Source organism: Coenobita brevimanus, chromosome 92 (assembly GCF_032717465.1).
Source record: "Coenobita brevimanus isolate Jiangsu-jjx chromosome 92, ASM3271746v2, whole genome shotgun sequence".
In the NCBI taxonomy this organism is placed as follows: domain Eukaryota; kingdom Metazoa; phylum Arthropoda; class Malacostraca; order Decapoda; family Coenobitidae; genus Coenobita; species Coenobita brevimanus.
This window is the reverse complement of record NC_137045.1, coordinates 7,532,359-7,560,085: the sequence shown is the minus strand read 5'-3', so window position 1 is coordinate 7,560,085 and position 27,727 is coordinate 7,532,359. Positions and strand designations below refer to the sequence as shown.

Sequence of the window (27,727 nt, the reverse complement as noted above, 5' to 3'; positions counted from 1 at the left end):
TCAGATATCATTGTCACATTACAGTTCCTTGCCATGTAATGCAGGAGGTTTATTCTGAGGGACCCCAGAAAAATCTTCACTTCTAGATCTGTGGTTCATTCTTTGAGCATAAACTCAGGCACATCAAGGAGCTTAATTTACTTGGCAGGACAGTTCACCCATTGTGGTTGCTCTCCTCCTCATGGACACTTCTGCTGAATTACAGCCAGTAACTTGCCTCCACCAGGCACACAAGCCACTTTCTTTATGTAAAAATTGTAATGTAGGGTTCATCCACTTGTTTCCCACCATGTGAGGAACTATAAGAGTGAATGAAAACAAAATCACCTCCCAGCAGTGGGTATGCAGTAGTGCTGCTACCGTACCGTTTGTGCTTATGTATCTACTCACATACTTTGACCTCACAGAGTAATAGATCATTTTCTGAAACCCGGAACAAATGGTTTCATGGCAACGTCTAAAAGGCAGGAGAGCATAAGCTTAAGATGTGGTGGCCTTTTCCCTTGACACGAGGATTACTTGGCCACAACTGCATTCACTGTCACATGTCAGTTGTAAAGGTCATAAGTCTTACCTATGAAAAGAAGTGAGCAACCTTTCAATGCAGTTCACTGTTCATCATTCTAAGGAGCATATGTTTTCACCCATTTGTTTATTTACTACTGTAGTTTGTTTGTTAGCAGGATTACTGAAAAACTAAAAAAGACATTTGGACCAAATGTTGTGGGTAGGTAGCCCTTGTCCCAGGGAACAATTGATGAACTTCTAGGACTGATCCAGATCACATTACAGATTCTGGAGCTGGAAAGCACTTTTTGCAAAACCCTAACCCATTAAGAAGAGTGGTTTGGAAGCTACATTGCCTATGTCAGAGAGATGCATTCCACTGAGTGCCCCTTTAGTTACGGTTAGTCTTCATTCCTTTTTAATGTGTCACAGTCTGAACCGTAATAATTTTTCACTGGAGCTGGTACCGCAACCTCGGGTATCAATGAGTGCCACAGGGGAAAGAAGATTCATAGTTAGCCCCAGGTACATCCCTGTGGTACACCATTTGATGGTAACACTGTTTTTTATGAACTTCTCTCTTGGTAAGTGGGTAAGGCATTAACCCTGTGAAGAGGGCTTTTGTTGAAAAATGTAGCACTTTATGACCAGATGCCTTTCCTTATGTCAGTCAGTGGCCTATGGGTGTCATCAAATGCCTGACCCTTTAACTGACAGCATTCACTCTAATCCACTAGACCACAGCAGTAGGGTCAGTTTGTTGCAGAACCAGTGGGTTATGTTGCCCTACTCTTGACTTTGTGGCAATTCAGTCCTTTAACTCGTTAATTGCACATGGAGTTTTTTGGAGGTGTCGGTGGTGCGCAGACATAGGGGTGAAAATGAAATTTCCCAAAGGCCAAATTTTGTCATAGGAATGGAGAGAACACATGCCACAGTATATAGTAACGAAATATTAGCTCAATATTTACCTTGGTAAAGCCATGGATGAACATCGAAGTGTCTGATTCCCTATTGGAATGTATGGTTTTCGGTTTTGGTTTTGAAGGCTCAATCATGCCTGCATGGGTCGGCCTTGGTCACCATGGCACTATATTCGAAATTCACCGGCGCAGCCAGGGCTGTATTGAGCAGTTGCATTCAGAACAGCTCAGGCTGTATAGAGCAGTTAACGGGTTAACTACCATAGTGCTTGTGTATGGTGGTCATGACCCTTTCACTGTATATTTTTCATTGTACTTAGGCTAGTAGAGTAACCTTGGTCTGTCTAGCTGAGAACGAAAGAATGACTAAGAGGATGTATGTAGGTGAGGTGGAGGGAGGGGAAGACTGAGGATGAGGTGGAGGGATGGAGAGGTATATGAGGGAGGGGGGGAGTGAGTTGGGGGGAGGGTAGTCAAATGGTGGGTGACAGAGCAACTTAAAGGCGTTTTGTCTGCAGACACTCTTTGCGGGATTAGGGTGTCGGGCTGTAGACAGATAGAGACTTAGACCATCATCAGATGATTTAATTTGGCCTTTTTTTTTTCTTTTTTCTTTTTTTTTTTCCCCATAGGGCTTGTGAATGGTGGTCATAACCCTTCACTGTATATTTTTTCATTGGACTTAAGCTGCCATCAGATGATTTTATTTGGCCAGATTTTTATATATATATATATAACTTGTGGAGCTATGTACTGTATAAGCATTAACACACATGAACTGAGAGGCCCTTCTTAACAGAAGTAAAGTAGTAGAGTAACCTTGGTCTGTCTAGCTGAGAAGGCAAGCAGCTGCCTCTGCAAGGCCATCCTATGTAGTGAACTGATGTTCCATTGCTGTGGACAGTGTTTCACCACAATGAGGTACAGGGAAGAGTGTGGTTTGGTTCCTGGATGGATGCTGCATTTGTCTCTCTCCACCAAGTTAACAAGGGCACCAAAGCAGGCTCCACATCACTCCATTATTTGAGTGTATATGGTTACCACCCAGTGTTATAAATGGTTTTCCTGGATTACAGGAAACAACTAGGTTCGTCACTTAGTATAGTCACCTTAGGAAGAAGTACACAGCACTTTATTATGTGAGTGGATGATGATTGCCACCACTTACCACAGCCCAATATGAGTAAAATAGTCTGCTGGCACATGCATGCACGTGCACACACACACAGACCCATGTCAGCACAGAACTGCCATAACATTTTTTTTTTTTTTTTGTCAAGATTTCAAGAGTGACGTTGCCCAGTATTGATGAATGTTCTTCCTCCTTTTCATCGTTTGATATTCTGAGGTGTACATCTAGTCTTACCCATTCATTTGTTGATCATTCCACTCTCCCTGCAACATCGATCATAACAGTCACAATGTGTGTGTGTGTGTGTGTGTGCTGATCATTCCACCCACTCCCTGCAACATCAGTCGTAAGTCACAACTCTCTCTCTCTGGGCGCACGGTGGCTCAGTGGTAGAGCATCAAGCTCATAATCGAGGAATTGCGAGTTCGAGCCATGCCCGGGACTGCTGTGCCAGGAGTGGTAGCGCACTCCTGTAACCTATCTATCTATCTATCTATTGCCAGACGCCTCAATCCCGTTTGGGGTGGCCACAAACAAATCGCCTCCAAGTCGCCCTGTCCCCCGCCATTTCACTGCCCTGCTCCCAACTCACACCCCCCTCTCTCATATACCTCTCCACCCCATCCCTCCATCTCATCCTCGGCCTCCCCCTCCCTCTTCCCCCCTCCACCTCACTCACATACACTCTCTTCGTCAGTCTTTCGCCCTCCATCCTCTCCACATGGCCAAACCACCTCAGTGTGTTCCTCATAACGCTTCCTATCACATCCACATCCACACCACAACGCTCCTTTATATCCTCATTCGTCAGCCTGTCTCTCCACGTGACTCCACAGGCTCCTCTTAAATAACTCATTTCCACTGCTCTCACTCTTGACTTGTGTCCTTCCAACAATGTCCAAGCTTCACTTCCGTACGTAACCTAGCATGGCTATATGATCCAATACAGGGTCTAGCTCAGGGGAACACTATTTTTCTCTCTTTTGTGTGTGTGTGTGTGTGTGTGTGTGTGTGTGTGTGTGTGTGTGTGTGTGTGTGTGTGTGTGTGTGTGTGTGTGTGTGTGTGTGTGACTGACTATGTCCTGAGCAAGATAAAGAACATAAAAGTATGTGTTTCCGTAGGTAGCTGTCCCTGTGAATGCTCAGAACGTGGTAACAGGCAATGAATATGCAAATATCCAGTTCATAAGCATATAATAATAGCTTTCATTTCAAAACCACAGTTCCTGTATTAGGTTACCTTCTAATGTATATCAAAGATATCTTAAAATATACATATTTATTAAAATTTCATAGCTATAAAAATATAATCTTGGTTGCACCGGATACAAAATAAAGTTTTCCATATACTTTGATACAAATACATTAACATTGTCTTGATAAAATAATCAGAGCAAACAACAGAAATTCAAATCTGTATACTACAGCCAAGCATCGGTTTTATATTTTATTTTATTTTTTTACATTCCTATCACTTTAATGAAATGTTTGAGCAATATCAAGCTGCTACATCCAGTGAAATCAGCAGAGTGGTTCAGGTGGACAACTCCAATATTTTCAGCCATTTGTGACACCAGTCTGTAAGGGAATTAACATCAATATAAGTCATATACAGTATGAGTACTGTACAAATATCGGTCTGTGAAATAATAAGTTGATTAATGAAACACCAAGAAGAATAAAGATCATCATTATCACCATCATCATCAACTGGACCTCCTTTCCCACCCTAGGGTAGGGTGAGAAGTAGCACATCCAGACAGCCAAAGTTTGCCCAATCCAATGGGCCACACTTTCACTGACTCATCATTTTAGCCCCCGGAATCCTGGATCTACATTATATGATACACCAAAAACATTCACCACATTCTGTAGCTTCACATAAACATATCCGATAGTCAATCCGCTGTCACATTTAAAATGGGATGCCAAATCTCTGATCATGCACATCTTCTCACAACATTCATCCAGCCAGCTCGATCTCTTGTCAGTCGCCTAGCCTCACCGACTTTCATACCTCTCTTCCTTACACACTCATCAACCATATCTCTCCACCTTCTTGGCCTACCTCGCCTCCTTCCTCCTTCAAATTCACTCAGCACTCTATTGTTATCCATTCTCTCCACATGACCATACCATCTCGGTACACTTTGATACTGGTGTCCATAGACTTCCTCATTCCACATCTTTCATGAATCACATTATTACGTATTCTATGTACTCTACATATATTCCTTAGCAGTCCCATCTCCACTGCTCTTACTCATGACTTTTCATGCCACACCATAGTCTCACAACCTTATGTTAAAAGCTGGCACTAACACTCCTTCACGTAAGCCTTGCACAGCCTCTGTTTCTAGCCTTCATAGCACCAGCTACTTTCCTTCCTTGTGTCACTGTACTTTCTTTTGCACATTTTCCTCTCTTTTCTATCACTGTACCCGGGTATTTGAACTCTTTCACCAATTCCAGTCTCTTCATTCACGGTAACATCACACTGGAATTCACCTTCTCTCTCAATAACCAACACTTCACTCTTTTCTACATTTACTCTCAAGGCACAATACTCACAGACATTAGCAAAACTCTGCACTAGTCTACCAAGGTCTTCTGCAGTATTTGCAAGTAGTACTGCATCATCAGCTACAACAAATTAGGGATAATCCATCCATCACCATTCATTACCAACACCATTCCCCTCTCCATTACTCATGTTTTTACTTCTCTCATCACCCCATCCATATACTGTATATACATAACAACCATGGGGACATCACACACCCTTGTTGCACGCCCACACTATCGTGAACCATTCACTTAGATGCCCATTTATCCTTACACATGCTTCACTACCATTATAAAAATTCTTGATGGCACCTAGCAGCTTACCATCTACATTGTACATGCACAAAACCTTCCACAATCCTTCTCTGTCTACTTTGTCATATGCTTTTTCCAGGTCCATGAATGCCATAACCACCTTATGGTCCTCCTCATACACCTTCCCCACTATGTCTTACCGCAAATATTTGATCCACACATCCTCTACCACTCCTAAAGTCACCCTGTTCATCACTCACTAGAACTTCTGATATCTCTTATTTTCTTTGTAATAATTTTCCCATGTACCTTCCCTACCACACTCAATAAAATGCCGTGATGATTCTTGCATGCACTTCACTCACCATTATTTTTGTACAGGGGTACAGTCACAGCCTTTTTCCACTCTGTTGGCACTGTTTCACTCATCCATGCCTTTTTACATATCTCCAACAAGATAAAAGCATATTTATAATGTATACCAGTTAAATACTTTCAAGTTTCAGGAACTTTATTACCGTATATAATCTGTATTGTATGGAATAACTGATTCTGGTGACATTTTATATTTTCCTTGGTACCACTACCAGATGATATTACACTTAAAGGTATCTTTAATAGTGAAGAAATTTAGCAAGGTCATGCTTAAGTCCCCTCTCCCAGTTCAAGGAAAAAAATCTTTCCAACGCAATATCAAATTGTCTGGTGGTAGTGAGAATGAATATGGTATGTCGTTATAATGAAGGGGTTAAATGTATGTCTCTTACAATATTACAGTAATCATGTTTCTTAGGGAGCCAAAGCTGAAAGATCTACATTATAATTAGGCACTGAAATACCAGCTTTAGTTACAGTTTTATAGTGATCAATTAATTTTTCCCAATCTGCCATGCTCTTTGGATGCAGTATCTGAAATTATGAGTTCTGTCCCAAAAGAAACAAATCTTTTTAAATAGTGCACCAACTATAGTCACGGTGCATGACTCTGAGGTTGTAATTATCATACCCTGGCAACATACCATTCAAAAGTGCGTCTGATTTCGTATCATTATGCACGAATATATTATACACGAGTATTATTATACACGAATCACATGTGTCTCATACACGAAATCAAACACACTTTTGAATGATAAGTTGCCAGGGCACGATAATAACGACCTCAGAGTCGACCGTCGCAACTATAGCTGGCTTAGCATCATCACGATGGAAGCACATCTTCCTTTGTACTGCCCTCCTCAGGACATCCATATAAAACATTACTGATTTTATAACCATGTGAAATGAACTTACCATGAACAACGCCCTTCAATTTAAAAAAAAAAAGTCAACACCATCTTCACAACTGAGCCACTCTGACATTTTTTTCTTGGTCACAGCGATGAAGATCAAACCAACTTCAACAACTGTTTTATTGTTTCAACACCATAGCCATACACCCACGTTTCATCATTTGTTATGACATTTTTCAGAAAGTTTTCATCGGCACTTTATTTGCTTTCTTTGTGACAGAGCAACTTGGAGGTGTTTTGTCTGCAGCCACCTCTTGCCGGATTAGGGTGTCAGGCTACAGATAGATAAATAGATAGAAAGACAGATATTCATCGGCATTCAAACAATCAAACAGCTCCTGACTGACTGTGACACGGGTCTCTAATTGCTCACGTCAGCAGACAAGGCACAAATTTTGCAGCTAAAATTGTGTGGCATGAATGTAAACAGAAGCCTACTTCTTTAGAAACTTCAAGGGGAGTCAGGTGATGATTTTCATGGATCACAGCATGCACTTTCTCCATGTGAGCATCATCTCTTGATGCAGAAGGCTGTTCAAATTTGGGATCATCTCTGGTGGATGTTCTTCCCTTTATGAACGGCTGAAAATACTAGTGATGTTACGTACGGCTCAACCAATCCTCCCCATAAGCCTGTTGCAACTTCTGAAAAATATCCATAAAGGTTTTTACCGATCTGAAGCAGAAAATCATAAAAATATGTTGCTCTTCAAGATCTTTCACAGTTCAACTTCCAACAAATGACCACGAGCATTAAACACACGTTCACTCAAGCACGTTACCTGGACGACTAAGAAACGTGGTGTGATGCAGCTTGTGTTAAGCCTCATACACACTGGGCATCAAGTTGCGCAACGTGTTAAAAATCACCGATTTTCGGTGTTGCGGGCCTAGTTGCGCTCACTGATGCGCCGTTCTGGCTCGAGGGCATATGTGCATCATGTTGCACAACTTGATGTGGACTGTCGTCCATCCTCCACGGGTGTTACTCAACAAGTGGCGCAACTTGTGAGTCTCTAGTGTGGACACTCTTGCCCGTTGGCAACATTGCAGGTCGTGAGGCTGCAACTTGATGCCCAGTGTGTACGGGACTTTAGACTAAAGTTCAAAGTTGCCACTAAACAGCACTCCTGTCACAATAACACCAAGCCGGCTAGTTGGTGCGCCATTTAAAAAGTTTGGTTTCTTTATGGACGGACTTTGTGTATAGTGTACATACACACACACCAAGTCCGGACCAAGACAGGCTCCCTCTACTTTAATCCACAGGGCAAAGAACAACTTCAATAAAAACTTTGAATGTGGCAGCACAGCTGCAAACCAATGGTATATATATATATATATATATATATATATATATATATATAAAGTAATCCCTCCAATAACCGGACACCCATTTTCCGGACATCCCCAATAACCGGACATTTTCGTCCCGGGATCCAATATTCCCAAAATGGGCCAAAAACCGCAAAAAATCGAAAAAAAAAAAACTGACTTTTTCCCGCCCGTAATTTGAAGTTGGCGCGGGCAAGCTGTGTTTTGGTGCATTGTTCCGCCGACGTCCGATAGACCGCCCCTGCATCCTCCCCACTTCCTGCCCGTCTCTTGTTGTGTGTGTGCACGCTCGTCGTCATGACAGCCCACATGCTCGCTTTTGTGGTGGTGCCTTACCTGCTGCAGGCTCTCCTGCTGCTCTCGTGCCTCTCCTTCGTGTGTGTGATGATGGCCCCACCGCCTGAGAAGAGGAAGAGAGTGGTTTTGACTCTCGAGAAGAAGAGGGAGATATTGGACAAGGTGGATGCAGGATGGTCTACCTCACGTATCCTCCATGAGTTTAACCTGGCCCGGACTACTTTGTTTGATATCAAGAGATCCCGCGACAAACTCATGCAGTACACGGCTGACTTCTTAACCTGGCCCGGACTACTTTGTTTGATATCAAGAGATCCCGCGACAAACTCATGCAGTACACGGCTGACTTCTCATCGAAAAGCAAACGCAACATGGAGAGGAAGGTGATGTATACTCCCAAGTATGCAGAAGTCGACCGCTCTACACAGATTTGGTATCGACAGCAACGTGCTGCTGGTGTGATGGTGCGTGGCACGGAGCTGAAGGCTGCTGCTGAGAAGTTTGCAAGGCTTCATGACAACCTAGACTTCAAGGCATCCGAAGGTTGGCTCTTCGCTTTCAAGTTACGACATGGCCTTACCAACCGTAAGTCTCATGGCGAAGCTTTGGACACCAACATGGATGGAGTTGAAGAGTTTCGGCACAAGGTGAAGGGCTTGATCGACAGGGAGGGCCTAACTCTCGGTCAAGTCTACAATGCTGACGAAACTGGCTTATTCTATCGCTCTTTGCCTACAAACATTCTAGCTGAGGAGACGGAGAAGCATGTAGCTGGCCGCAAGCTCTGCAAGCAACGTATATCTGCTTTGTGTTGTGCCAATGCTAACGGGATGCACCGGCTCAAGAGCATTATTGTTGGCTGTGCAAAGCAGCCTCGGTGTCTTCGAGGGGTGATGGATGTCCTTCCTGTCGTCTGGTACCATTCCTTGAAAGCATGGTTCACAGCCCAGATCTTCAAAGACTGGTTCCACCGCCATTTCATCAAAGAGGTCATCCATTACCAGATGGAGAAACTGAGAATCCCACGCGACCAGGTAAAGGCCCTCCTTCTCCTCAACAATGCACCTGCCCACCCGTACGACAAGGAGTTAGTGGCTGAGAATGGGTGCATTAGGTGCATGTTTCTGCCACGTAATACTACTGCTCTCATCCAACCAATGGACCAAGGAGTGATCGTGGCAACGAAGAGGCTGTACTGGTGGAAGTTCCTGGACGAGGTGATGGTTGTCTTCGAGGACGAGGACGAGCGCAGGGAGGGACGGGACACACGAGGCCAGCAGACTTTAGAAAACATTCGCCGCTACAACATCAAGTCTGCCATCTACAACTGGGCCAGTGCATAGAAGGAAATCCCTTTCAAGACTCTAGAAAATGGTTGGTCTCGTCTGCTTCTCGGAACGGATGTGGAGCACGATTTCCTAGGTTTTGACGTGAATGACTTCCACGCACGTCTACGTGCGCATGGCAATGATGTTGATGTGGACGAAGTGCGTGAGTGGTTGGATGATGACGAGGGCAATCCTGGGTATCAGACCATGTCTGATACTGAGATCGCATCTTCAGTTGCAGGTGTCAGTACCCAGCTCGAAGATTCCAATGAGGACGGCGACAATGATGCGGACTCCTCTCAACGTGACACTACTCCAGCCATCCCCAAGCTGAGTGCACTCCAGGAACACCTAGAGTTCGTTCTCGACTACCTGGAGCACCCGGACTGCGACGGAGATGGGCCCTTGGGACTTGTGGAGGAAGTGCGCGCTTTCAGGCAGCGCATCATTAATCGTCAAAATCGTCTTTCCTTGCGTCAATCAATGATTGACAGCTTTTTCAGGCCCGAGACCCCCGCTGTGCCCAGCCCTGGCTCCACTCCATTGCCTCCCCAAGACAGGCCCTCATGCTCCGAGCCACAGCCCAGCACATCAGGCACAGGGAGTCACCACTTGACGTAAGTTTGCGCCTCTCTTCAGAATCGTCTGCAGTGGGTAAGTCATCACCATGACCCAGCGACGTACCCCTAGGTCACCTGCATGTGCTACTCTCAGACTCTGACAGTGATTAGACGCCAAGAACTTCTCCACTAGACCACACGGGAATTTACAGTGTTGTGCAGTGAAAAAAACAGTGCGTAGTGTTAAGGATTTAGAGTTGTGAGTGAAAAGACAAAAACTTAATGGACTGTAAATGTAACGTAAATAAACGAGTGTGTTTTGTTTAGAAAATGGTTTCAAGAGTGGAAAGACTTAAAGTGCAGATTGCAACACTTATTTCATTAAGGTACAATGGAGTGCAAGACAAGAGTGCACAGTAGTAAGAGAATGGAATTCTGAGTGCAAATGACTAAGTTCCATGCAAGACTTCATGAACAGTGTACTGCAAGTGCTTCAGGAACTCCTCCTTACTGTTAGAGTCTGAGAGAAGCCGGGTTATTCATCGAGATGGCCAGGGACTTGCTGTAAGTACCCAGAATGTTTCATATTGTACTGTACTGTTTTTTCCATCTGTCTATCTATCTATTGCCAGACGCCTCAATCCTGTTTGGGGTGGCCACAAACAAATCGCCTCCAAGTCGCCCTGTCCCCCGCCATTTCACTGCCCTGCTCCCAACTCACACCCCCCTCCCTCATATACCTCTCCACCCCATCCCTCCATCTCATCCTCGGCCTCCCCCTCCCTCTTCCCCCCTCCACCTCACTCACATACACTCTCTTCGTCAGTCTTTCACCCTCCATCCTCTCCACATGGCCAAACCACCTCAGTGTGTTCCTCATAACGCTTCCTATCACATCCATACTTACCTCTTAACACCTCATTTCACTCTTTTATGTCCCATATTGGTGTGAATAGTGTCTTAGGTGCTATGCATGTGCAGTAGGGAGGTGTTTTTCTGAGTTAGGCAAGGTTAGGGTCCATAACTATCAGTCCTGGAGCCAGGGACTTGTTGTAAGTACCCAGAATGTTTAATATTGTATAAACCTACCTCAAAAACCTCATTTATGGTTCTTTTGCATTTATTTCAGTCTTTTATGTCCCTTATTGGTGTGATTTGGGTCTTAAATAGGTGCTATGCATGTCCAAAGGGAGTTGTATAGGTATTTTTCTGAGTTAGAGTCCATAAGTACAAGTCCAGAAGGCTGGGGCCCAATATCCGGACAGGCCCTTGGCTCTATTACTTCGGATATTGGAGGAACTACTGTATGTATATACAGTAATCACTCCAATATCCGGATCAATAGAGCCATCGGTAGGTTCGGATATTGGTTTTGTCCGGATATTGGGCCCCAGCTTATGGACTTGTACTTACGGACCCTAACACAGAGAAACACCTATACAACTCCTCCCGGACATGCATATAGCACATATTTAACACACAAATCACACCAATAAGGCACATAAATGACTGAAATAAATGCAATAGACACATAAAATGTGGGTTTAGAAGTATGTTCATACATTAATAAACATTCTGGTACTTATGGACTCTAACCGAACCTAACCTAACCGAACCTAACCGAACTCTGAAAAACCCATTCCTACTGCACATGCATGAGGTAAGTTTAGTATGGAAAGAAGTACAGTATGACACTTTCTGGTAAGTATAGTATGGGAAAAAATACAATATGAAACATTCTGGTAAATATAGTATGGAAAATAGTACAACATGAAACATTTTGGCTACTTACAGCAAGTCCCTGGCCACCTCGATGAATAACCGCCTCCTCTCGGACTCTGACAGTAAGAACGATTTCCTGAAGCACTTGCACTACACTCTTCCTGAAGTCTTGCACTGAACTTAGTCACTAACACACAGAAGTCCGTTCTTTTCACAGTGTTCACTTTAGTCCAAATAATGTTCCATTAAATTTAAGTGTTGCACATTAACTTTTCCCAAGTTTTTTTAAGTTTCCAAAGCCAAAACAAAGAAGGTTAGTTACGTTAAATTTCTTTTCTACTTAGTCTTTTCTCCCAACTTGAAAACCTTAACACAACACACCGTTTTTTTCACTGCACAACACTCAAAATTCCCGTGTGGTCTAGTGGAGAAGTTCTTGCTGTTTATTCACTGTCAGAGCCCGAGAGTATCACTGGCAGGCGTCAAAGGGGTGCATCGGTGGGTAGTGGTGATGGCGTACCGACTACAGAAGACTCTGAAGACAGCCGCAAACTCACGTCGAGCGGTGACTCCACTGTAGCTGATGTGCTGGGCTGTGGCTCGGAGCATGAGGGCCTGTCTTGGGGAGGCAACGGAGTGGAACCAGGGCTTGGCACAGCGGGGGTCACGGGCCTGAAAAAACTGTCAATCGATTACTGACGCAAGGACCGACGATTCTGGCGATTGATGATGCGCTGCCGGAAAGCACGCACTTCCTCCACGAGTCCCAAGGGCCCCATCTCCCTGTCGCAGTCCGGGTGTTCCAGGTAGTCTAGGACGAACTCTAGATGTTCCCGGAGTGCGCTCAGCTTGGGGATGGCTGGAGTAGTGTCCTGCTGGCGGAGTCTGCATCATCATCGCCTTCGTCGTCCGGAATCTTCAAGTTCGGGACTGACACCAGCAACCGAAGACGCGATCTCGATATCAGACAACGTCTGATACCCAGGATCGCCCTCGTCGTCGTCCAACCACTCACGAACATCGTCCACATCAACATCGTCGCCGTGCGTACAGCCGTGCATGGAAGTCATCCACGTCAAACCCTAGGAAATCGTACTCCACATCTGTTCCGAGAAGCAGACGAGACCAACCATTTTCAAGAGTTTTCACAGGGACTTCCTTCCATGCACTAGCCCAGTTGTACAGCGCAGACTTGATGTTGTAGCGGCGAAGGTTTTCCAAAGTCCACTTGCCTCGAGTGTCACGTCCTTCCCTGCGCTCGTCCTCGTCCTCGAGAACCACCATCACCTCGTCCAGGAACTTCCGACGGTCCCGGCGCTTTGGTGCCACGATCACTCCTTGGTCCATTGGTTGAATGAGAGCAGTCGTATTAGGTGGCAGAAACATGCACCTAATATGGCCATTCTCAGCAACCAAGTCCTTGTCGCACGGGTGGGCAGGTGCATTGTCGAGGAGAAGGAGAGCCTTTACCTGGTCGCGAGGAATTCCCAGTGTCTTCGTCTGGTAATGTATGACCTCCTTGACGAAGTGATGGTGAAACCAGTCTTTGAAAATCACAGCTGTGAACCATGCTTTCAAAGAATGGTACCATACGACAGGAAGGACATCCATCACCCCACGAAGGCACCGGGAGGCTGCTTTGCACGGCCAACAATAACGGGCTTAAGCCGGTGCATGCCGTTAGCATTGGCACAACACAAAGCAGATATCCGTTCCTTAGAAAGCTTGCGGCCAGGTACACGCTTCTCCGTCTCATCGGCGAGAGTGTTCGTTGGCACCGAGCGATAGAATAGGCCAGTTTCGTCAGCGTTATAGACTTGACCGAGAGTGAGGCCCTCCCTGTCGATCAAGCCTTTCACCTTGTGCCGAAACTCGTCCACTCCATCCTCGTTAGCGTCCAATGCTTCGCCATGTGCTTTACGGTTAGTAAGGCCATGTCGCAACTTGAACGCGAAGAGCCAACCCTCGGATGCCTTGAAGTCTAGGGCGTCGTGAAGCCTTGCAAACTTCTCAGCAGCAGCCTTCAGCTCCGTTCCACGTACCATCACACCAGCTGCACGTTGCTGTCGATACCAAATCAACGTGGAGGCGGTCGATCTCTGCATACTTGGGAGTAAACATAACCTTCCTCTCCACGTTGCGTTTGCTTCTCGAGAGAAGTCAGCCGTGTACTGCATGAGCTTGTCTCGGGAACGCTTGATATCAAACAAAGTCGACCGGGCCAGGTTGAACTCGGAGAATGCGAGAGGAAGACCAACCCGCATCAACCTTCTCCAATATCTCCCGTTTCTTCTCCAGAGTCAACACCACTCTCTTCCTTTTCTCAGGAGGCGGGGCCATCATCACACACACTAAGAGTAGGGCAGAGAGCAGCAGGAGGCCTTGCAGCAAGTACGGCACCACCACAAAAGCGAGCACGTGGGCAGCCATTACGAAGAGCGCAGGTCCAGTCGCGGTGAGAGACAGGCGGGAAGTGGGGAGGATGCAGCGGCGCTCTATCGGACGTCGGAGGAATGACGAACCAAAACAATGCTCTCACGCGGCGCGCGCGGCAAGTTCAAATTACGGACGGCAAAAAATCGGTTTTTTTTCCAATTTTTTTGGATTTTCGGACCATTTTGGGAATGTTTGATCCCAGGACGATAAGGTTCGGTTAGTGGGCGTCCGGATATTAGAGTGATTACTGTATATATGTATATATATATATATATATATATATATATATATATATATATATACAGTACCCTCACGTCCAACACGGTAATATTGTCATGCATGGGTCCCATGTTGGATCAAAAACGTGTTGGACAAACAACAGAGCTTATGGGAAAAAAATGAATTATGTCAGCAACCCTAGGAAAAGTCACCCTAAATACCTACCATATACCTATACATATATTGGTACTACGGTAATTATAATAAATGATACTGTACTATGAATGATAACTAACCTTTTAGGACAGTGTTGGTGGGCTTGCTGGGAATGGAAGATGATATCCGAGGCTGTAGGTAGTCCTACTGGGTCCCTGGAGGATTGCTGCTGGCATCACTAGCGGATAATGGCTGCTGCTCCTCCTCAACCTCCCTCATAAATCCTTTGAAATTCCTCTCCCCTTTCTTCTGCCTCTTGATGAATTCTAGCTTGGTGGCCTGAGGGAGGTGCCACCGCTTCTTGGGGTTCTCAGAAGGCTTCCTAGGCATCGTGAGCAGGGTGAAATGCAGTAGCAAGGGCAGAAAATGCAGCGAGAAAAAAGCACCGTCTAATGTGAATTATGCGACTGAATGGCACTGTGGCGGGAGAAATTTAAACAAAACCACGTGAGAGCAGAAGTGTTTTTCATTGGGCGACATCACGATCATGTCATGATAGCGGGTGGGGGATTCTACTTGATCAGAAGTTTTGACTGGCTGTCAGCGTCACAGGAATGTCCAGTATGACCATGTTGGACCAGGGGTGATCGTGCTAGAGGCGAACTCTGCGGATTTTGCCCACTTCTCAGAGCTTCGTCAGTGTTATGCTTATCGCACCCGTTTTACAGTACTTAAATTGTATTAAATCGTACAAATTTTTTGCTCTCCGTGCTGGACAAACGCGTGTTGGATGCGAGGGTACTGTATATATATATATATTTTTACAAAGTCATCTTTGCCAGACAGCCCAGCACATTCATCCGCAACTGCCCCTCTCCCTCCCCCTACTCCCCTCTCTCTGGCCTTTCAGAGACAATGTCAAGTATCTCTTCTTGCTTGTCTGCCTCTCACTTCAGAGTTCCTCTTGACTACCTTTTATCAGGGTTAGTTCCTCTTTCAGTTGGTTTAGTGTTTTCTTTGGTGCAGCCTGCTTGAAGCTCAGGGTCACAGTTTGCCATGACCACTTTTCCTTAACTGTTTTTGTTTCTATTTTTGTACACAGTGAGGTTTTTCTTGTACCTTTCTCTGGGACAACAGCCCTGCTACTATTCTGGGTCTCTGTATGCCATAGTTGTTTTCCTTTGATTATCTGCTGGGGAAGTGAATGCTAAACATCCTCCAAGTCTCCCTCTTCTTTTCTCTCTGTGCTCTGCAAATCACTTAGCTTCTGAAACCCCTCCTGGTCAATATCGTCATTCTGCAGGATGCCACAATTTCACTCAGATCAATTTAGGTGTCCTAGATAGGTGAAACACATGTCAGTTGCAAAGCAGGGAGACCAAATTCACTGTCTACAGGTTATGGTCCCACTACTTTGTCTCAGGTGCCTTTCTTGCCCCTTGGATCCCCCCTGCAGGCATTGCACTGACTAGTGGCCCTCTTGTGCCTTTGACAAGGGGCCGTCTACTCTAACAAACGCAACGACATTCTAAATGCATGAGTTAGCTCACTCTGGCCTCAAACTTCCTAATGAATCATGTAACGAAGTTGCTATGAAATATGATGTAGGGATCCAAAGAGATGTTTCCAGTTTTCAGGTATCTTTTGATGGAATGCACTGTCCATTCTGAAAAAGGAAATGTCATCTATAGTGAGTTACAAGCTAATCACTGTGTATTCAAGCCTCTGTTCTGTATTACAGTAAAATCTAAATTATCTGGTTACCAGGCTACCGAAAAGATCAAACAAAAGGGGAACATTCACGGAAAGGCAAGTATATAAATAATATAAAAGTGTGCCCCTTACATTGGCCACCCCAGCACGGGTTAGTCACGTGAGACTGGGTGAAGTTGGGCATTTCTGGTCAAGGTCGTTTCCTAGTTAATACCCTTTCCAGCCCTCCCCCCCTTCCCCCACCCCCCCTCTAGTTTAGTTACCCTACATACTTCCACAAATCACCAGTCAGCTTTCCGCCGTCAATCAACAAACAGGCACGTTGTGCTATCATGTGTTGTCATGTTCTGATAAGCGATTTGTATTCTGAAGCCTAAAGTGCAAACAGATCTAAACTGTAGTCACCTTGAAACAAACCCAGAACAAATGCAAGTCTTGAAAATGGTAAGACTGATAGCAGAATTTAACGTAGGAAATTCCATGAGTTATGATATGAAATCTCAGGGACCCAAGCTATTTTCTTTTGCCTGTGTGTGAAAAGGTATACATACTCTTCATTGGCCGAAAATGTGCAGTACCAGTGCAGTTTTCTACCTAACCAACTGACTCTCCCACAAGCTTCCAGCATCTTAGGCCCGTGTCCCATATTCGAGAAAGGCCCCGATGACCACGATCTTACCCTCGAGGTATGATCATGGTGAAATGCCACGATCATACCTCAAATGGTAGGCCTAAACGGCCATTTCACGACAGTCTCATTAGTGCTAAGACACACAAAGACATTGCTACAACATCTCATGACACTCTACGGACACCTCACGTTATCTTGACAACACACTATGATCATCCCTCAGTTAAAAAATGTCACTTTGACTCCATGTCAACCAAGACATCACCACGTAGCATGTCATAAGTTGTTGTGGCGTCTTAGCTATAACTTTGCCTGTCGTGGGTATAACTTCGTGTGTCATAGTGGGTCTTCAGTATCCAATCTCCAAGTTATTGCTATGACATGTCAAGTCACAGCTAAGACAAGTGACGTACCGTCACGACATGTCACGTTCTCCTCCTTGTCAGCCCCATGCCAACAATTTTTGAACATTCCAAAAATTGTCGTAGCATGCCAAGAACCACGAAGAATGACCAAGTTCTCCACATCAGTGCTACATCATCGCTAAGTCATGCCACGTTACTCATGACGATATGCAGCAACACACGAAGACATGATCATGGCATGTCATAGGAAAGTTCCTGACAGTGGGACAGTCTTTACAGTACCTTGGCAAGTCCACTCTGTTAAACATTATTCATTTTATTCATAAAAACATGGAAAAGTAAGATATAGAAATAAATCATGTGCATTTATTGGTGAATTGATGATCTGGGAAGTGTTCTATAGTAATCATGAAGTCAAGACTCTCTTGCTCAGCTGTATGTGCCCTCACTGACCGCCGTCACTGTGTCCCTCACTCGCCGCCCAGCTGTTTTCCAAATACAGTAAAACAGTAAATACACAGGGATTGCAAGTACAGTAATTTCGCCAAATAAAACTAAAATGCCCGCCGCCGGACCTCCCACCTCACCACCCCCCACCCCACCACTGGGCCGCCACCGCACCACCACCCCAGGAGGATACAACGGTGGGGTTAGTGACCCCGATCAAGAGGGTCACCAGGACACTACGGTCCTGAGCCCCTGCTCCCCGCAACTGCCCCAACACCAGGTGACCAGGGAAAGGCAACTACCTTGCGGGCGGGACAACCATCGTCAGAAAAGGGGTGGGACTGAACTAGCTTCAGTCCCAAGTAACACCGTATTGACGGCAATTGTTACACCCTCTAAGGCAGGAGGTCCAAGGGCAGAAGGCCCAAGGCTATGACCTAATAAAGTTTATGAGAGTAAGGCGACCCAAGGCTCCGGCCTCAGTACACCCTGGAGAGAGAGTTGCCCCAGTGCATCCCTCTCCTGCTGTTTTCTCCTACAGGAGCAACACCGCGCCGATGGTCCCTGTACGTGGCGGGGAAGGAGCGGCCCTGTACACCCTTCAGTTGCTTCTGGTCGGAAAGATCAGCTCCCGGCTACCGCCAGAGTACGTACCAGGGTAAAGAGCCCCTGCTATCGTATGTGTAGCTTTTCCCTACTACGGGAGCAACACCGCGCCGACGGTCCCCATATGTGGCGGGGAAGGAGCGGCCCTGTACGCCCTTCAGTTGCTCTCTGTAAGACAGGTAGGCATCCAGCTCCGGCCGTGGCACGTACCAGGGTAGAGAAGCCCCTGAAGGTAGCCTCAGTACGTACTGGAGAGAGTGTGGCCTCTGTGCCCCTCACTCCGGCTTGTCCCCTACTACGGAAGCAACACCGCGCCGACGGTCCCTATACGTGGCGGGGAAGGAGCGGCCCTGTATGCCCTTCAGTTGCTCCTTGTACGCCGGGTAAGCTCACGGCCACAGCCAATGTACGTACCAGGGTAAGGCGACCCAAGGCTCCGGCCTCAGGACGTACCAGAGAGGACACGAGTGACGTGAGTCCTTCTCCAGCCTCTTCCCCCTGTGGGAGCCCTTCGTCACCACCCGGGAATATAGCCCCGGAGGTGACACTAGAGTGGTGGCAAGGCCCGATATCGGACCTACCTCCCACGCCTGGGAGATCCTTGTTCCTGCCCAAGTCCCGAAGGAGAAGCTGCCGCAGCCCAGCCCTGTCGACGCCTCTCCCCCCTAGGCGCCTGCAGTCCCAGGACACCCAGGCCAGACCCACCGGCTCCCGACGAAGGCGATCCCGGCTCCCTCACTCCACGGAGCCAGAGACGACAGGCCTGACTGCTCCAGCTGTTCAGCCCCAGTCTCGAGGGCCACCTCTCAGGTCGAGGCCCCCAGACAGAAGGGCCTCCCTTCACCACACCGACGAGGCCCCAACTCGAGGGCCACCTCCCAGGTCTAGGCCCCCAGACGGGAGGGCCTCCCTGCACCACACCGACGAGGCCCCAACTCGAGGGCCACCTCTCACGTCGAGGCCCCCAGACGGGAAGGCCTCCCTGCACCCCACCGACAAGTGTGACCCTGGCAGTGACTCCCCTGCGGGTAATCCCTTGCCCTCTGCAGGCCGGGTCCCCCTAGGGCTCTACCCTTACGCCCTTGTCACGGAGTGAACATTACCCAGGAGATACAGGTAAATAGTGACGCCCCTTGTGTCGAGAACAAATCGGGAAAAAGAACAGCGAACAGTGACTAAGTGAAGAACAGTGCAGATACCAATAGTCCAAAAGAACTCAGTGTTGGCAGGACAGAGAATGAACCTTAGAGTAATTATCCAAGTCCCCCCAATAAAAGAACTTTTTGTGAACGCATAAGGCTAGGGTGTGTGGGCCGGTCAAAAGCCTGAGTGTGAGTGTCGCCGTGACCAGGTGACTGTGTCAAGTGTCGCTATCCGCACCCTATCTTATTTATAGTAATATTTCCCTTACAGACTCCCAATCTTGTTTATCCCCTTTGTGATCAGTTCAGTGTATATCCTGCCTAAAAGTGACACATAGACAATACCATATATAATTCAAGATATCCCTGTATGAGCATTGTAATGTGTACTGAGTGTAACTATATTTTGTGGAGCTGAATGTTAACTCCGTGTCCCTGTTCCCCTGTATCTCAAATATCACTCTGTGTTGTATTGTAACGGTTAGAATTAAGGTAATAGATGTGTTAAGGTGTACTGCCTGGTTTTTATGTCCTGTTCCTTTGTTGGTGCTTTACTTCCGGTCTAGAAAGAGGACCCCGCTTCAGTCGCTAGTGTTTTTTCTGCCAATGCAAATGCACTCTAAGATTGTCATCAAATGTTCTATGATGTTATCTTAGAACACATTTGCATTGGCATCAAATGTATTTCAAGATTATATCATCTTAGAATGGATTTGCATTGGCACTGTCATCAAATGCGTTCCAAAATTGTCATCTTAGAACACATTTTCTTTGTCATAAAATGCGTTCTAAGATGACGTCATCTTAAATCACGTTTGCATTAGCATCATGTTTTTGAACCCATTTGCAGTGTTGTAAGATGATGTCATCTTAGAACACATTTTTATTGTCATCAAATGTTTTCAGATGATGTCATATTAAAATGCATTTGCAGCAGCACTGTCATCAAATTTTCTGAGATGATGTCAACTTAGAATACATTTGGACTGGCAGAGAAGAAAAACACTAGCTGATAGAAACGAATCATTTATTTTAGGCTATTTGACAAAATTACTGTGCTTGCAATTCCTTCGTATTTATTGTATTATCTGCAGAACAGCCGAGTGGCAAGTGAGGGATGGTCACATGGTGACGGCGGTCAAGTGAGGAATAAATGGGCAGGCCACAGTACACTGTCAGCAAGGAAGTCATGATAAATGTACTGTAGAACACTTCTTTCCAAATCATCTGTTCACCAATATTTGCTCAAGATTTATTACTTTATTTTTCTGTTTGATGAATAAAATACTGTGTAATGAATAATATTTAAAACAGGCTTACTGTCTGCACTCTGAACTACCACAAGACAATGCAACCAAGTGTGTTACATCAATGGGAGTGTGTTTTAGGCTGTTTCAATGGAAAAATGTTAGTGTGGCCCTGGATACAAGTGGTACTATATATACAGTAAACTCTCAACTAATGCGAGTTTAAACAGCGCATTTTCATTTTAACCCGAGCAAATATTTAAGGAGATATTTAACTAAGAAGGGTTTCTCGATTTAACACGACTTTACACGTGTGATATTTTCAAATTAGCCCAACGCGCCTTGGACAGTCCTGGGCTGATACACCGTCTCGGGGATGGTTTAATTTATTCAGTTGAAATATATATACTGTATATTGTATCTGTTTCATTATGGTAAATTAAGTCTTTACATATCAGGACAGCAGAGAGAGGAGGGGGAGCGACGGGAGGTGGGGGAGCGGCGGGAGGAGGGACAGCAGCAGACGACGAGTGATGCTGTGTGTTGTTATTGTTTGTGACCTACTTAACGTAATGAAAATGTTGCTTTTACTATACTGTTTCTATGACCTACTAATACATTAATAATATTGAGGAACTTTCACAATGCCGTGAAAGAAGTGAAATTGAAAGAAAATCCACGTAAATAATGAAAACAGTACTGTACGTATTTGGGGAGAAGTAAACAACGCTTCAGCCCAACTAGGGCACAAATGTGGTTTACTTCTCCCCAAATATACTGTTTTTGTTTTTTAGTGGATTTTCGGTCAAATTAATATTATTGCTTTTAAGCTCAGAGTAGCATAACTTCCCAAATGGGTAGGCTTTCCCAGAGTCCAGGAACATAACCCCCAATATTACCACTGTTTCTTATGGGAAAATTATGTTTAAATAACACATTTTTAGATAACGCAACCCCTCCAGGAACATAACTCTCACGTTATTTGAGAAGTTACTGTACTGCAATGATATAGTCTATGTAATAGTATATAATATCGGATACCCAGGAAAAATCAGTAAGCGCGATGGCAAAGCATCTCGGTTAACTGAGATTGTACTGTATGTGACAAAACGCCATGAGGTGACATCCATCCATCCAATCCTATGTCGCCCAATGAGTAACGTGGAAGCCTGGGACTAGGCAAGTTGGTCCTGACGTTTAACCCATGCTGCATGCCGGGGGGAGCCCTCTATGCCGGCTGATTTTTTTTGTGTTGTTTTTTCTTGCTAAATGCAAGTAATCACTAAGGCCAGACAGTTGCTTGAATCAAGTCAGGTTGGTGCCACTCTACCTCTGAAATCTTCGAGGTTACAGAGAAAGCAGAGCGGCTAAGAGCTTGTGAACCGATTTTGGATTTTTGTTCTGGCTACTTGGGCTTAATACATCAATATAAGATCCCTGGCACTCATAAAAGTAGGCTTAAGACATCAATATAAGATCCCTGGCACTCATAAAAATAATCACCGAAGCCAGACAGTTGGTTGACTCGATTCAGGCTGGTGCCACTGTACCTCTGAAATCATCAAGGTTACTAAGAGCAAAGTGTCTGTGAGCTTGTGAACTGATTTTGGATTTTTTTTTTTTTTTTGTGAGTAAATGGCCTTAATACATCAATATAAGATCCCTCGCACTAATAAAAGTAATCACCAAAGCCAGAAAGTAGGTTGAATCGAGTCAGGCTGGTGCCACTCAACCTCTGAAATATTCAAGGTTACAGAATGGCTGTGAGCCTGTAAAGACTCACTTGCATCCCACACTTCTAAATCAGTGTTGTAAGCATAGCGAAGAAATGTCTGAAGTTAGCAAGATACAATACTACCTTCTATTTTACTTTGGTTGTTTGCAACAACTTCTCAGTGCTGCAGAACATAGATCTACATCACCAGCATTTTTGAAGGGGATGTAGACTATGTCACTAGCATGGTATGGGTTAAGATTAAGTGACATACCACTCTATAACATGTGACAAATTGCCATGAGGACACATACCAGACCAAAGAGATGTGTATGGTTTCTTGACACCTCCTATTGACACTCTCCATTCTGAAAATGGCAACATCATACATGGTACAACACTGAGAGTTCATTCTCATCCCAAGTTCCATTGATATACTGCACCCTGGCACAATGTGCACCATAGCAATCTTTTGATTCTCAAAGTGTTCTGCCTTTTGTAGACCATCACACAATTTCCTTGAGACAGTAGAGGATATGCAAGAAGGATTATATCCAGGATGTTAGTTAGTTTACTGTTCTCAGAGGCTATCTGCATTTTATTAACCCGCCATGTGCTAGCAGACTTTGGACCCTCATGGAGCTGTGGTGCCGTCCAATTTTCGGCCCTTTCTTTTTTTTATCTTTTTTTCTAGACAGGCTAGAGATGATGAGAAAACATGAAGAACAATCATAAAAAAAACTCACAGAAGCCATTTAGGTCGATTCTCCCTGGGCATGCAGCTGAAAACATCAGAGTGATGCCCATAGACTTTATTGGCCGCTGCTGTCACCCACTGAGTTGAAGTAGAAGATATTAGTTTTCTTCATCGGTAACTATGCTCTTCGAGTCAAGGACATTCCCGCCAAATTTGAAAATTCGCGTGTTGACGCTGGTTACAATTGCAGACCATATATGGTACAGCTCCAGCACTGTCTGCAGATGTAAGCACCGCCAAACCCTTACGGCTCCGGCACTCGGTGGGTCAAGTATCACAATATATCATCTCTTCTACTCTAACCCTGGAGTCTCAACTACTTTTATTAGCCTGTCACTGACTATCTCAGAAGTTTTGCGCAACTGAAATTCCTGCATACTGTGGGACTCAATTGTACAAGTGAAAACAGGCTCTACAGAAAGAAACTGAGAACTTACCTTGTTAAAGCTTACAGGGTGCAGTTCCTTTGCCAGAGAAGATCCCTGACGACTACACCCTGTTAATATTTCCTGGCATAGCTCCCTGAATATCAGAGATACCAGGTATACTCCAGCACATATGGCCCTCAGTGCTGCCCCTCACAGCCGCCTCACAACCCCACCCCGACAGGTCACGTCACCAGACCCATTCGGTTGCCTCGACGATATCCACTGTTGCGACCACGGTAATATCCCATCTGACAAAGATAAGGCATCAAGTATTAGAAAGCTACACAGATGCTGAAAGTGACCCTACATTCAGTCTCACATCCCACTACAGGTATACCTCGATATATGATACCCCAGCTTAACGATGGGGGTAGCAATACCACCATACCCCACCTAACGATGGCCAAACTCTGGTTTGACTTTTTTTGTTGTTGTTGTTGTTAACTGATTTTGATATTTTAGACTAAAATTGTGTGTTTAGGTTGATTTATGAACTGCTTTTAGACTTGGTTTAATGTGTTTTAGCTACAGGTGGGGGGAATATTGTCGTTTTGGGGTACAGTTTACTAAGCTTGATTTTTTCCAGACTATATTTGATGATTTTCAGATTTTATTTGTTGGTTTTAGAGAGTTATTACAGGTGTTAGGCTTAGGTTAGCTTCTTTTACAGCTGTTTGGCCATTTAGACTGGCTTTAAACTTGTTTTTGGACTCATTTGGGTGGGTTTAGGACTTGGTTGGGGGGGGGGGGGACCCAAGGCTCTAAAATGCATCCCTGTACTTTATACTGTATGTTAAATCTACCCCGATATACGATACCCGATCTAATGATGGGTTTTTACTTAACCAACTGCATCATGAAATGGGTATACCTGTAATTTATACTAATCAATGCAGGTAACAACTGTTAAAAAAAAGGGGGAGTTGGAAACATCAGTGATTTAAAGACATATGATGCAACACAACACTTAATATTAAAATCCAAAACCTGACTAACTTAACTGCAGCCATGATGTACAGTACTACAATACACTGTACTGTATATCACTGGCAGTCAGGCCTATTCATATTAATACAGTACATAGTACCAGCAAAATAATGATAAAATAGCCAATATTACTTGAATAAGCACACTATCCTCTATGTAAATTCACCCTGCAGTTGTTGTTGTACTACCCATCTGTTTGATTGAGCAGACCCATCATCCACAGGCAAACAACAACCCCTGAAGGCTTATCCCGTGCAGTGAACTGATGTTTCCCATATGGGTGACGGTAGGGTTTAGTGTGGAGTCTGACTTCTTGAAGGATGCCAAATTTATCTCTCCACCCAGTTGACAGGGGCACCATAGTAAGCTCCATGTCACCCCGTTATTTGGCTACAAGGTTACCACCCAGCAAAGTAAATGCTTTCCTACGAAACAGGAAACCATTTGTCACGTCACTCAGTGTAGAGCCACCTGAAGCGGAAGGAATAATATTAAATACCGTTGTGAAAGGATGGGAGAAATACGAAGAGAGCAGGATGGACACAGAAAAAGAATGACGGACATGAAGGAAGAAGTAGGCAGCACTACATCAAGTGAGTGGATATTGGGTGCCCCCACCTACCACTACTACCTCACAGTAATAATGCAAAATATTATAGATATGTGAGACTGCACAACTGAAGAGAAAGCTTGGGCCCACAGTAAACCAAAGTTTTCAGGAATGTATGAAGATACAATATTTACATTATGCTTTCCTGTTACAGTATTATTTGCATACATACATACATACTTATACAATGTATATACCAGCAAAACATCTCATTGCAATAACCTAAACAATTCACTGAACCTAATCATAAACTATATTAGTTTGTTTGCTTTAGTCTTTGTTAAAATGATGAGCTTTATTTCACCTATGACACCTCCAAACAATTTCTTGTGAAAGACTGCTGCATTTGAACTCTGGGTACAGTATTAACACTGATCCAGTCCCAACAATGATATTCTTTTCATATATTTAGGACACTGCCCAAAAAATAATTCAGCTCAGGTATCACATAAGATTCAAAAGGTAGCACATGATAAGATGAATATGAAAAGTGTGTCAAGTAAAAACAGTAAGCATGATACTGTTACTGTAGAATTTAATACTTCTTCCGGTTCAATGTATCATCTACCAACATCAGTGCTTACTGGTTGCTGCACTGAGTATTACTCCAGAACTGGAAATCAGCCGACATCTAATGTCTACTAGAAAAAGGTAACTGCCCGTGTTACTGTTCAGTTACTTTTGATATTGCAGTATTATCCCGTTAAATGAGGATAACTTCCATTTTAGTTCACATGTGCTACTACAAGATGATATTCAACTTAAGACCTCTCACATAAAAGGGTTATATGTCACATCCCAGTTTGAAGTGTGTATGAAACAGAATAAAACAGTTAAGTGACAGCAAGACTAAAATGAAAAAGACAAACGAGGTTCAATTGGTAAAGTAAATGCACCTGCCTATGACTATGGTAGAGTATTTGCAATGTACACTCAACCCTCGGCTATCACGGGTTCCGCTCTAATGTATCTCGCTATCATGCCTATATATAAAACTACCCAAATACCTTTATCATGCACTAAATGCCTGCTATTGCGTACCGCAAATGTTCGAAAATTTCAAAAAGGCCAGGCTCCAGTGCTCCGCCCAGCCAACAAAAGCTTCACTCCGTGATTGGTCGTGTGACGTCAGCGCCAGCCGAGCGCTGATTGGCCGCCCGACCGAGTCTCCTGCCCGCCAAACCATTCAAGTGCGCGCCCTCAGACCATGAACAGTGATTGCAAGAACAATAACCTTTTTTATGATATGACCATGGCCAATGAACCCCCTCCCCGTCCCCCTACCATCACCCAACATAATGCTGCGGCACCTGGCAGGGAAATAAAGAAGAGGAAGAACCTAAGTTATGCAGATGCAGATAAACTTATAGAGCATGGTGAGACCAAGCGAAGTGTTGGGAAGAAACATAACATCAATGAATCAACTGTGAGGGGTATTTATAAGAATCGTGATCACATCATAAAACAAGGCCATTTTTAGACTATTATATATTAATATGTGGTACAAAAAAGGTATCTCAGGGGTAAATATTGAGGTCATGGCACCAATTAGAATTATTACCATAAGTTCTTCAATTCGGCTATCATGGTTTCGACTATAGCACAGCCATAGTGGGACGAATTGGGAGTGATAGCTGAGGGTTGAGTGTAGTATATGTACAATTTCCTTTTTACCAATTCTCTTACATATGGTTGCCTTTGTACCATACAAATGTGTGTGTACCAGGCTGAGAGTAACTAAACTTAACGAATGAGTCACACAGGGATGGTGCTACTTGATATGATTTACAGGGGAACCCAATCAAAAAAATTTTATGATCAGTACTAATTTTAACTTCACACTGGAAACAAATGGAAGACACGAAACAAGGGAATGGTGTGAAGTAATTTATAATCAAAACCTCCAAGGCTCTGAACAATCAAGATGTGCAATGGGATGGTCACACAGGTCAGCTGCTTCCAAGGCCAACCTCACTACCAGCTCATCTGTTCTGCAACTGCCACTAACCTGGGTCTGAGGACAAAATGAAACTCACTGCTCTCTAAAAGGAAATAGCTGATTATCTTTAAAGAGATGCCCAGAAAAGGAGTACAGGGCATACCTGACTACCAACTGGGTCCTTTGTGTATGGCACTACATAAGGTATCCTTCCTTTGCAAATTAAAATATACAGTATATGAAGTCTTAAGATATGATGTTTTTTCAGTATGTGACTGCACAAAGAATCTCTTGCTTACAGAAAGAAGTGTAATCAACTTCATGAGCTGCCAGACAGCAACACATCAATAAGTGAGGGCAACATGACACAATTCAGCTATTATTCCGATCCTGAAATGATCTATCTGGATGACA

The 27,727-nt window shown here is 44.6% G+C and overlaps 1 protein-coding gene across 2 annotated transcripts in view; it reads right to left on the bottom strand.

The window, feature by feature from the left end:
* Positions 1-3,879: 3,879 nt before the first annotated feature.
* The window catches only part of LOC145412220 (uncharacterized), a 232,477-nt gene continuing 208,629 nt past the window's right edge, over positions 3,880-27,727 (bottom strand). For both annotated transcript variants that reach the window (XR_013899542.1, XR_013899543.1), the window contains 2 exons: positions 23,787-24,025; positions 3,880-4,140 (listed from right to left, as the gene is read on the bottom strand). The gene's annotated coding sequence lies outside the window, so the exon portion shown is untranslated. The remainder of the gene's footprint in view (positions 4,141-23,786; positions 24,026-27,727) is intronic.